The sequence below is a fragment of the Coregonus lavaretus genome, assembly GCF_964263955.1.
Source record: "Coregonus lavaretus genome assembly, chromosome: 13".
NCBI lineage: Eukaryota > Metazoa > Chordata > Actinopteri > Salmoniformes > Salmonidae > Coregonus > Coregonus lavaretus.
This window is the reverse complement of record NC_140000.1, coordinates 3,830,129-3,842,857: the sequence shown is the minus strand read 5'-3', so window position 1 is coordinate 3,842,857 and position 12,729 is coordinate 3,830,129.

Here is a 12,729-nt window from a genome sequence, read left to right as displayed (position 1 = left end):
CCTAGTCAGCCATCGTCACGTGCATCCTGTTGGGGTTCTGTAGGAGCTAGGGTGTGTAAAGGATGTTCAATGTCACTCAACCCCAACTCTTCAGTCTGGCCCACCTACTCAATAACAGGAAGTACAGAAAGGAGCAAGAAGAGGACGACCACCCTGTGACAGCAGCACTGAGTATTCTTCTGGAAAACGCTAACAACTAAAAGATCTGGTTGTGGCAGTCATTGCTGGAAAGTGATATCACCTTTTATTTTTTGGAAGAAACCAGATTCATCCACTGTATTCACCTCTGTGTGTGTTCTCTCAGGGGGTTCCCAGACCCCCCTTCCTCTCCCTGTCTGTCTATCCCGCCCCCCGTGTTCACCCAACCCAACCCGGCCCAGCCCACCTCAGCCAGCCTGGACAGGCTCTGTCCTGTTTAGAGGAGATTGTGAAACTTCCTCTGCAGGGGCTGGTCTGGAACGCTATACCAGATGTTTCCTGATCCCCACTCTCCCACCCTCCCTCCCTCTCCCCCCTCTCCCTCTCTCTCTCCCTCCCTCTCTCCCCCCTCTCTCTCTCCCTCCATCCCCCCTCTCTCTCTCCCTCCCTCTCCCCCCCCTCCGTCTCTCCCTCTCTCCCTCCCTCTCTCCCCCCTCTCCCCCCTCTCCCCCTCCCTCTCTCTCCCCCTCTCCCCCTCCCTCTCTCTCTCCTCTTCCTCTCCCTCCCTCTCTCCCCTCCCTCTCCCTCCCTCTCTCCCCTCCCTCCCTCCGTCCCTCCCTCCCTCCAGCAGTGAAAGGGAAGGGAAGGAGGGAGTAGCAGTCAGTCTCTCTCTCTCGCTGGATCTAAGCATATAGAACAGAGGCACCTGGAGTCCTTGCTGCTTCACAGCCCTCTCTATCTCTCTATCTCTGCATCTGCAGCCCAACTAGAGAGCCAGCCGGAGGTGTTGTTGGTGCTTCTACGGGGATCTGCTTTGGCTCAGTGAGAGGAGGCTGTGACTCACCTGCGCTCACACACACACACACACACACACACACACACACACACACACACACACACACACACACACACACACACACACATACACACACAGACAGACAGACACACACACACACTTACACACACACACACACACAGACACACACACACACACACACACACACATACATTCAAGGTTGCCCGGCCCATCCCCCTCACACACACCTTTGGAGTGCACTACACCGTGCTGGTTCTACTCTACAGTCATGTCGTGGGACTGTGGCCTGAGGTACATGTTCTCTGTGTCCCCGGCGCTGCAGCCGGGGGGTGTGTGTGACCTGCACGACAAGGAGGACCTGTCCCGTCTGGAGATGGTCCAGAGACTGGCCAAGGACGGATGCCGCTTCCTCCAGAACCACAACAACAGCAGCAGCAAGGCCCTCCCGGAGAGGACAGCAGAGGTGAGAGACAACGTCACACTGCATTCACACAATATAAACCCTGTGACAGATCAAGAGAAATCATCGCATGCTCAAACACTATGACAGAGTTAGTCTAGAGAAATCACCACACACTCAAACACTACACTCTCAGAAAAAGGGTTCCAAAAGGGTTCTTTGCGAAGGGATAGGGTTCTACCAATAACTGTTTTGATTAGAAGAACCCTTTTTGGAATACAAGTGTTCCTTGTAAGGCAAAGGGTTCCACCTAGAACCGTTAACATCATAAGAACCATTTTTGGAAGAAAGGGTTATTTGGAAGGCAAGAAGGGTTTTACATAGAACCATATATAATATTTCCCAGAATGCTCTATTGCAGGGAGATTTTCAGATGTTTTGTTTTACTGTAATATCTGTGTTTTTGCATGTACATTTATTCATTTGGATTAATTTTATGCTACACAAAGATAAATAACATATCCTTTCTGTCGGATTTATAGCACCCTTTACTGAGATGGTTGTTCCAGTTTAGATGATTGAGGTAGCCTCAGTATTCAATCTTCCCTACCTGGCAGTCATTTTGAATACAGGTTGCAGGTGATTAACAATGTTGGATGTCCTAACACTGGCTGGATTCCAGTAGAAATTACACATCACTTTGCAAGCCAACATAATGTGATTTACAGGTCTGATGTGGCCTGTAAACCAGGAGATTCCTGACACCACTGTATCAGGGTATAACTAGGCCCTCAAAGAAAGGTCTTATGATATATGTAATGTATTGTCAAAATTAATAACACTGGTTGGTGGAACCATTTATAGAGGGTTTTAGGAAGAACCGTCCAAAGATAAAAGGGTTCTCGGTAGAACCCTTCATAAACGGTTCTAGGCAGAACCCTTCATAGAGGATTCTAGGTAGAACCATATACAGGGGGTTCTTTGAAGAACCCTACATAGAGGGTTCTACCCAGCACCAAAAAGGGTTCCCATATAGGGACAAACCGAAAACCCCTGTATGGTTCTATTTAGCACCTTTTTTCTAAGAGTGCACTGTATGACCGAATGAGGGGGATTGAAAAGTGATGTGTGTGCTGTACTGTAGCAAAACTAGTTATCAGTTTGAACAATACATAAAAGTGTCTGTTTTATGATTGTGATCCATCGTGAGATGACAAATGTACATCCTTCAACAAATAATTCAGTCAGTGCATCTATTTCATATGAATGAAAGTAAAGGTATGTGGAGACAATATGTTTTGGAGAGTGTGTATTCCTCATACAGAAGTCGTGACTATTGGCTATGCTACTAATGTCATTCAATAGTGTAGGAGATGAAGGCACAATCTTAATGAAGAAACATGCTCCCATTTTATCTCACGCTAAATTGCACAAAGCATAATTTTAACAGTACAGTACCAGCTGCCTTATCAGAGTGGGTTCATCAATAAGTCTCTAATTCAAATGATACTCTTATCATGTATTCCTTCTGTATCTATCCCAATTAGCATACTATTCCCTTACACACACAATCCCACTACATTAGACACATTAGGTGTCTGACTCTGGGGAATACAGTACCAGTACAGTGCTGTCTGTCTGTGTGTGTGTGTGTTGCATGTGTGTGTGTGTGTGTGTGTGTGTGTGTGTGTGTGTATGTGCATGCGTATGTTCTTGCATTTGCATGTGTGTTGCGTGTGTGTGTTTGCGTGTGTGTATGCTGCATTGCGTGTTGATTCATAGTGCCAATAAGCACCACTGCCTCTATAAGCACCACTCCCTCTATAAGCACCACTCCCTCTATAAGCACCACTCCCTCTATAAGCACCACTCCCTCTATAAGCACCACTCTCTCTATAAGCACCACTCCCTCTAGAGCACCACTCCCTCTAGAGCACCACTCCCTCTAGAGCACCACTCCCTCTATAAGCACCACTCCCTCTATAAGCACCACTCCCTCTATAAGCACCACTCCCTCTATAAACACCACTCCCTCTATAAGCACCACTCCCTCTATAAGCACCACTCCCTCTATAAGCACCACTCCCTCTATAAGCACCACTCCTTCTAGAGCACCACTCCCTCTATAAGCACCACTCCCTCTATAAGCACCACTCCCTCTATAAGCACCACTCCCTCTATAAGCACCACTCCTTCTAGAGCACCACTCCCTCTATAAGCACCACTCCTCTAGAGCACCACTCCCTCTATAAGCACCACTCCTTCTAGAGCACCACTCCCTCTATAAGCACCACTCCTTCTAGAGCCAACCATTCATCCAAATGATGTTAACTTGTCGTCTGGTATTATTGGATGGTTCATATCCGGTAATGCCTCTGCCATCTCTGAAGATTAATTTAATCATTCCCTATTCCTGGAGAGCTACCGTCCTGTAGGTGTCCACTCCAACCCTAATCTAGCACACCTGATTCTAACAATTAGCTGGTTGATAAGCTGAACCAGGTTAGTTACAACTGGGGTTGGAGTGAAAACTTGCAGGAGGGAATCTCCAGGAACAGGGTTGGAGTGAAAACTTGCAGGAGGGTATCTCTCCAGGAACAGGGTTGGAGTGAAAACTTGCAGGAGGGTATCTCCAGGAACAGGGTTGGAGAGCCCTGCCCCAGTGAACCAGGCCTACTGCCTGCATGTTCACCTGTTATTCTGAGAACTAGAAGCATCTGTGAGGGGAGTGGTATTAAGCCCTACGTATCAGTCCATTCAGTAGACTTGGAATATACCTAAGAGCTATGGCAAATTAATGACAAACCTCTAGCTAGCTACTGTGACTGCCTTATTAACCTGTTAAAAACAAATTAGATTCATTCCGTTCCTAATTATGATATACTTAGAACCACCATAACGTCAATGTCCTTAACTGAATCCAATCTGTGCTTTATCTGTGTTATTGGGTGGTTAAGAGCGCTCACTCAATGTTGTGTCAAAATCCAACAGCCTATTAGAACGCTTGCGAGAAGGTGGTGTGCTGATTGGCTAGCTCGGTGTCGGGTGCAGTTGCCCCCAGATGCTGATCTCAGGTCAATTTAGCATTTTGCCCACTAATGGTTAAGGTCAGGATTAGGGGAGGGAAGCTGATCCTAGGTACCTAGAAACACCCTGGAGTGCTGAGCCCAAGGTGGCCTCAGTTCTTCACTTCCTGCCTCGCCAGCTGTGTCTCTATCTGCGCAGCAGAATGGCACAGCAACAATGTCAGGAAGCTGACGCAAGTTCCACAGGCCCCTGGCTGGCCCCACCGCGGGCTGTCCCCTCAGTCTCCCCACCATGCCAAGACATTGTGTTGGTTTCAGGGTGGATTTCAATGCTGCAGGTCCTGACCTTTTCTCCAAAACACTGGGGATAGGTCCCAAACTGCACCTTTTCGCTATATAGTGCACTACTTTTGACCAGAGCCCTATGGACCCTGGTCAAAAGTAGTGCACTATATAGGGAATAGGGTGCCATTTGGGACGCATCCTGGAGCAGGGTTGGTTACTGTAGCCCTGCCTGTCATAATTCACCATAATGAACGTGACTGTACTGTACACTGTAGCATGGCCTTAAACGCCATCTTAGATGTGATGATAGCATCTCCTTGTCGTTGTTCTTTCAGTAAATGTCACCTTCTTCGTCAATAGGACTAGCCTACTACGTCAAGCTGGGTGTCTCAACTAGGGTTGGGCCTCAAACCTAGTTTTATTCTCAACCTTTTTAATAGTTCATAATAATTAATACTTTTCCCACAGAAAAAGAAAGGAGAACTTGTTTTGTTTTGTTGGTGTGATCTGAGTACGACCAAGAGGCAAAGATCTGAGTTGGTTTATAACAGAGAACATTCCAGGCATGGCATGGCTCTGAAATATGAAGAGCTCCAGTTTAAAGGAAAGGAATTATGAAAGACACTCCAACACATCCAGTATACTCCCTGTAACATAGACTGACCTCTACCCTCATGAAAACATCCAAGCAGTGTCCTACAAAACATGATACAGTGGTGCAGTTCTTGGCCTGACAGATGCTCCGTTTACATCGACCTGTTGGGGAGTTGAATTACTGTATATAGGAAGTCAGCTGGGCTCTCAATTACTGTATATAGGAAGGTTAGTCAGCTGGGCTCTCAATTACTGTATATAGGAAGGTTAGTCAGCTGGGCTCTCAATTACTGTATATAGGAAGGTTAGTCAGCTGGGCTCTCAATTACTGTATATAGGAAGGTTAGTCAGCTGGGCTCTCAATTACTGTATATAGGAAGGTTAGTCAGCTGGGCTCTCAATTACTGTATATAGGAAGGTTAGTCAGCTGGGCTCTCAATTACTGTATATAGGAAGGTTAGTCAGCTGGGCTCTCAATTACTGTATATAGGAAGGTTAGTCAGCTGGGCTCTCAATTAGGAAGGAAGTCAGCTGGGCTCTCAATTACTGTATATAGGAAGGAAGTCAGCTGGGCTCTCAATTACTGTATATAGGAAGTCAGCTGGGCTCTCAATTACTGTATATAGGAAGGAAGTCAGCTGGGCTCTCAATTACTGTATATAGGAAGGAAGTCAGCTGGGCTCTCAATTACTGTATATAGGAAGGAAGTCAGCTGGGCTCTCAATTACTGTATATAGGAAGTCAGCTGGGCTCTCAATTACTGTATATAGGAAGGAAGTCAGCTGGGCTCTCAATTACTGTATATAGGAAGGAAGTCAGCTGGGCTCTCAATTACTGTATATAGGAAGGAAGTCAGCTGGGCTCTCAATTACTGTATATAGGAAGTCAGCTGGGCTCTCAATTACTGTATATAGGAAGGAAGTCAGCTGGGCTCTCAATTACTGTATATAGGAAGGAAATCAGCTGGGCTCTCAATTACTGTATATAGGAAGGAAGTCAGTTGGGCTCTCAATTACTGTATATAGGAAGGAAGTCAGTTGGGCTCTCAATTACTGTATATAGGAAGGAAGTCAGTTGGGCTCTCAATTACTGTATATAGGAAGGAAGTCAGCTGGGCTCTCAATTACTGTATATAGGAAGGAAGTCAGCTGGGCTCTCAATTACTGTATATAGGAAGTCAGCTGGGCTCTCAATTACTGTATATAGGAAGGTTAGTCAGCTGGGCTCTCAATTACTGTATATAGGAAGGTTAGTCAGCTGGGCTCTCAATTACTGTATATAGGAAGGTTAGTCAGCTGGGCTCTCAATTACTGTATATAGGAAGGTTAGTCAGCTGGGCTCTCAATTACTGTATATAGGAAGGAAGTCAGCTGGGCTCTCAATTACTGTATATAGGAAGTCAGCTGGGCTCTCAATTACTGTATATAGGAAGGTTAGTCAGCTGGGCTCTCAATTACTGTATATAGGAAGGTTAGTCAGCTGGGCTCTCAATTACTGTATATAGGAAGGTTAGTCAGCTGGGCTCTCAATTACTGTATATAGGAAGGTTAGTCAGCTGGGCTCTCAATTACTGTATATAGGAAGGAAGTCAGCTGGGCTCTCAATTACTGTATATAGGAAGGAAGTCAGCTGGGCTCTCAATTACTGTATATAGGAAGTCAGCTGGGCTCTCAATTACTGTATATAGGAAGGAAGTCAGCTGGGCTCTCAATTACTGTATATAGGAAGGAAGTCAGCTGGGCTCTCAATTACTGTATATAGGAAGGAAGTCAGCTGGGCTCTCAATTACTGTATATAGGAAGGAAGTCAGCTGGGCTCTCAATTACTGTATATAGGAAGGAAGTCAGCTGGGCTCTCAATTACTGTATATAGGAAGGAAGTCAGCTGGGCTCTCAATTACTGTATATAGGAAGTCAGCTGGGCTCTCAATTACTGTATATAGGAAGGAAGTCAGCTGGGCTCTCAATTACTGTATATAGGAAGGAAGTCAGCTGGGCTCTCAATTACTGTATATAGGAAGTCAGCTGGGCTCTCAATTACTGTATATAGGAAGGAAGTCAGCTGGGCTCTCAATTACTGTATATAGGAAGGAAATCAGCTGGGCTCTCAATTACTGTATATAGGAAGGAAGTCAGTTGGGCTCTCAATTACTGTATATAGGAAGGAAGTCAGTTGGGCTCTCAATTACTGTATATAGGAAGTCAGCTGGGCTCTCAATTACTGTATATAGGAAGGAAGTCAGTTGGGCTCTCAATTACTGTATATAGGAAGGAAGTCAGCTGGGCTCTCAATTACTGTATATAGGAAGGAAGTCAGCTGGGCTCTCAATTACTGTATATAGGAAGGAAGTCAGCTGGGCTCTCAATTACTGTATATAGGAAGTCAGCTGGGCTCTCAATTACTGTATATAGGAAGGAAGTCAGCTGGGCTCTCAATTACTGTATATAGGAAGGAAGTCAGCTGGGCTCTCAATTACTGTATATAGGAAGTCAGCTGGGCTCTCAATTACTGTATATAGGAAGGAAGTCAGCTGGGCTCTCAATTACTGTATATAGGAAGTCAGCTGGGCTCTCAATTACTGTATATAGGAAGGAAGTCAGTTGGGCTCTCAATTACGGTATATAGGAAGGAAGTCAGCTGGGCTCTCAATTACTGTATATAGGAAGGAAGTCAGCTGGGCTCTCAATTACTGTATATAGGAAGGAAGTCAGCTGGGCTCTCAATTACTGTATATAGGAAGTCAGCTGGGCTCTCAATTACTGTATATAGGAAGGAAGTCAGCTGGGCTCTCAATTACTGTATATAGGAAGGAAGTCAGCTGGGCTCTCAATTACTGTATATAGGAAGTCAGCTGGGCTCTCAATTACTGTATATAGGAAGGAAGTCAGCTGGGCTCTCAATTACTGTATATAGGAAGTCAGCTGGGCTCTCAATTACTGTATATAGGAAGGAAGTCAGCTGGGCTCTCAATTACTGTATATAGGAAGGAAGTCAGCTGGGCTCTCAATTACTGTATATAGGAAGTCAGCTGGGCTCTCAATTACTGTATATAGGAAGGAAGTCAGCTGGGCTCTCAATTACTGTATATAGGAAGGAAGTCAGCTGGGCTCTCAATTACTGTATATAGGAAGGAAGTCAGCTGGGCTCTCAATTACTGTATATAGGAAGGACGTCAGCTGGGCTCTCAATTACTGTATATAGGAAGGAAGTCAGCTGGGCTCTCAATTACTGTATATAGGAAGGAAATCAGCTGGGCTCTCAATTACTGTATATAGGAAGGAAGTCAGTTGGGCTCTCAATTACTGTATATAGGAAGGAAGTCAGCTGGGCTCTCAATTACTGTATATAGGAAGGAAGTCAGCTGGGCTCTCAAGAAGCAGTGGCACTTGCCACTTCGTCATAGTAGTGCAGAACACATCATCATGATGATGTAGCAAGTGACACTTTGCTCCTTGAAAATCCTACATCTTGAAAACATGACTGCTTGACTAGTTCTTAAAGGAAAGCACCACTCAAAAATATGTTTTTATTAGAAGATCTGTCTTGAAAGTCCTCTGAATTTTAACGCAGCATGTTCTGCAATGCAGTTATAAAAATATTTCCTTCATGAAGCATAATAATGCATTCCATGTATTCTACACCTATTGTAGTCTGTTATCGTTGCAGTTGTATGCCATGCATTTTCAGGGGCAGCTGTGTACTTATCTCTGTGTATCCTCGTATTGCTACCTGTAACGTCGTTGTAATCTATAGCACCTCCATAGAAAATGCATTTTCTGAGCATTTTTCATTCCTAGCCTACCAGGACACAGAGATAACTCTCCACAGTACAGTACATGCAGTTTCTTACCACAAAAGGCAGTGTCCTACATGTTGTTGTGAATTGGTCATTTTTCAAGTCTGCCAGCACAGCATGATGTATGGCACTGATTATGAGACTTGTCTTCTTTACTAGGAAGCCTGTGTTGATGTGGAAGGTTATTGCTGTCAGGGCATAAATATTCCAAAAGCTTCTGTTTCCCTATGTTAGAGAGCTTGTATGTTTTCCTAAAGGATTCTGTAACAGTGGATCGATGTTCTGATCATCTGACACAGGATTCTGTAACAGTGGATCGATGTTCTGGTCATCTGACAAAGTTTCCTTAGTTTTATTGTTACTTTTTAGTCCACTTGCAGAACAGAACAGTTTGAGATAATGTGCAGATGTCTATGTTTATCTATTTTCATCACAGAGCCAATTCCTAGAGACGGACTGGAGCTTAACGGCCTAAGCAGGAATTTGAGTAACTCACTTCTGGATAGTAACCAAGGAGACTTGCATCACATTACTTCTTTCAAAAACCACATACTCTAACGATGTGCACCTTTATCTATTTCTTGAACTGCATTGTTGGTTAAGGGCTTGTATGTAAGCATTTCACGGTAAGGTCTACCTGTTGTATTCGGCGCATGTGACATTTTCTTTGTTGATTTGATTTGATTTAAGGTCTTCTTCTAAACTCCTCTGACGCAAACTCTTCTCAGAGAGAGAGAGAATTATATGTGTATCTGTGTTCTATCAAGACCCTCCAGGTCCTGCTAAGTACTCCATACCGAACATGTTTGAGCTACACAGAGAATGCCGACACCCAGCATCCTTTAAGCCTGCAGGGTGCCTCTGGACGGGAAAATAACATTTGGAGTGTTTCAATTTAGAACGCTGTTACCACCCTGACTTGAAATGTTAAGTGGTATCAACTTATCAAACGTAAGTTTTGTCAGCTCAACTTGATTTCTTAGAATTCACATAACTTAACATTTCTAAGCAGGGATTTTTAAAATTTGAAATAACTAAAGCATCTCGCAGAGTGGAAGCCAAGAAGCCAACAGAGGGAGCTTCACTGGCTGGCCACAGTAGCGGGTTAGGAGTTTAGCCAAACTGGACGTGACCTATCAGGGCCTAAGTGATGATTACGTTTATCCTCCACAGTGTTTACGTTAGGAAACATTCCAGTGGTACTGGAGGTCACGTCCACCACTTCTACAGGAACACTGTGTCCCAGAGAGAGAGAGAGAGAGAGAGAGAGAGAGAGAGAGAGAGAGAGAGAGAGAGAGAGAGAGAGAGAGAGAGAGAGAGAGAGAGAGAGAGAGAGAGAGAGAGAGAGAGAGAGAGAGAGAGAGAGAGAGAGAGAGAGAGAGAGAGAGAGAGAGAGAGATAGGCACTCTGTCTCATTAAAAGCATCCAGTCTGGAGTGGAGGCCAAGTCCCATTGTTTATAGATGGACACTTGTGATCACAGAGGCCAGCTCATCCACAGAGTAGCACAGCAGCTGCAAAGACTGGAGGATCAATAACTCATTGGGGGGAGGAGAGGAGAGGCATGCCTGGCCTGATGCTGGTTGACTGGTCAGAGGCACTCTCAGATTCTACACCTGAGTTTGGTTTAGTTCAAGGAGCACAACATACAGTATCTGTCTTTAAGGTTGTTGTTTTTTAGAGCAGGGGTTCTCAAACTCTTTTGAGTCCAGGGGACCCCTTTGGTGATTGCAAATTCATCAGGGACCCCTCATAATCAGAACACAACTCGAGTGAGATAAAAATACCATATAAGGAGTTTTACTTTGTCTTCGGCAGTGCATGGCCGGACGAATCAATTCTCGGGCCCTGAGAAGGAACATTTTAAAGGCCCGTCTATTAGCGAGAAGAAAATGTTGCTGTTTTCAAGATAATTTCCTTCAATTCTACATATTTTGTCATGGGGCAGAGAGAAAACGTTGTGATTTTAAAGCTTCAATTACAGTGCATTTATGTATAAAAAAAATACAATAAGTATTGAGTTAAAAATGTCTAATTGGCGGAGTACTGTGGATAACTATATCCCTGTGAGCCTCCCCGGCCCATGTTACCCAGGGTTAAGAACATACATTGAAGAGTTTCATTCCAAAACGTTATGTATCCATTTTCAGAAATGTTGGTAAATTAGCTTTTATTGTTTAAAGAACTTATGAAAGCGATTGGTGTGTTTTTTCACTATCTAATCGTGGCATAGGGTTGTTCAATGACAGACAAGTATTTGCTTAAAATCTATCACTTGATGATTTCATTTCAGAGAGACAAACAATCATGTTTTTTTGCAAAATGTTATAAATCCACCTCACTCTCAGAGAAATAAGTAGTACTGCTAAGTTTTACACAGTCAAATGTAACAAATAACGGTAACACTTTACTTGACACCCAGTGTAATAACACGTTATGACACGGTCATAACCATGTCATAATATGTCATAACACTGTCATGACCCATATATTTACACCTGTTGGGAGATATATTGCGTTATTTTATGGCTGGTTATGACACCGACATGAAAAAACACGAATGTGATTTTTTTTTGGATATAGCGTTTTGGTAATGAACTCTTCAATTGTAGATTAATAATATTGCATTGCATTGTATTACACCCTGTAAACTTATTCCACAGATCTCTTGGCCAAAATCTGTTTACTCTGTTGTTGTGTAATTGTTTGGAACACTACAGTTAATAAACCACCAGGGTTGAGGGTATTGGAATTATCCGACACGGAGCACCCTAGTACACCTGGCTAGAGTACACGTCATGCACTGCCAAGCTGTTGATTGCTGTCCATCAGTGGATGATCTGATGATATTAAATACTGTACAACCTAAATAGAGCTATGGTTGGAAATGTACATGAGGTGACATCACCATTTAGGTTTCAGAGTAAGTAAGCCTTGTTCGAGCCAGAATGCCCCATAGGGGCGGCAGCCTAGCTCCTGTTTCTGTAGCGTGAGGAACCTTGATGTACAAGTACACCCCCTGGACAGGACGTTAGTCTGTCACAGTGCCTTTCACAGGTTTCATAGAAAGCTGTGTTGTTAAGCCTTAGTCATGGTGTGAAGCAGGATGCTGAAAAGTACTGCCCTCACATTCTGGGAAACTGTTATGTTCTGCAAATCCCACCTTGACTCACTGCCAACGTCCCAAATGGCACCCTATTCCCTACATAGTGCACTGCTTGTCACCAAAGCTCTATGGGCCCTGGTCAAAAGTAGTGCACTATTTAGGGAATAGGGTGCCATTTGGGATGCAGATCAGATCTGTGATTGTGTGATTTTGTAATGCCTGTGTTAGGGAAAGTGCTCCGCTCAGTGATGGACAGCTTTTCGCTTGTGTGGATGTGCATTAGTTTGTGCATGTGTGTGTGTGTGTGTGTGGCAATGCTTTGGGATCAGTTTAAGTGTGTCAGGAAGTCGCGCTGTGCTCTGGATGCCTCAGTGCAGTAGTCAATTAGAGCAGAAAACTGCAGCCACTTCCAGCCTGTCTGCCTGCCTAATTGCATGCAGAGGCTTGTGTTGACTGATTTGTGTGTGTGTGTGTGTGTGCCCACCCGCTGCAGGACCAGTGTGTGTGTGTGTGTGTGTGTGTGTGTGTGTGTGTGTGTGTGTGTACCATGCAGTAGACTGTGCTGTGT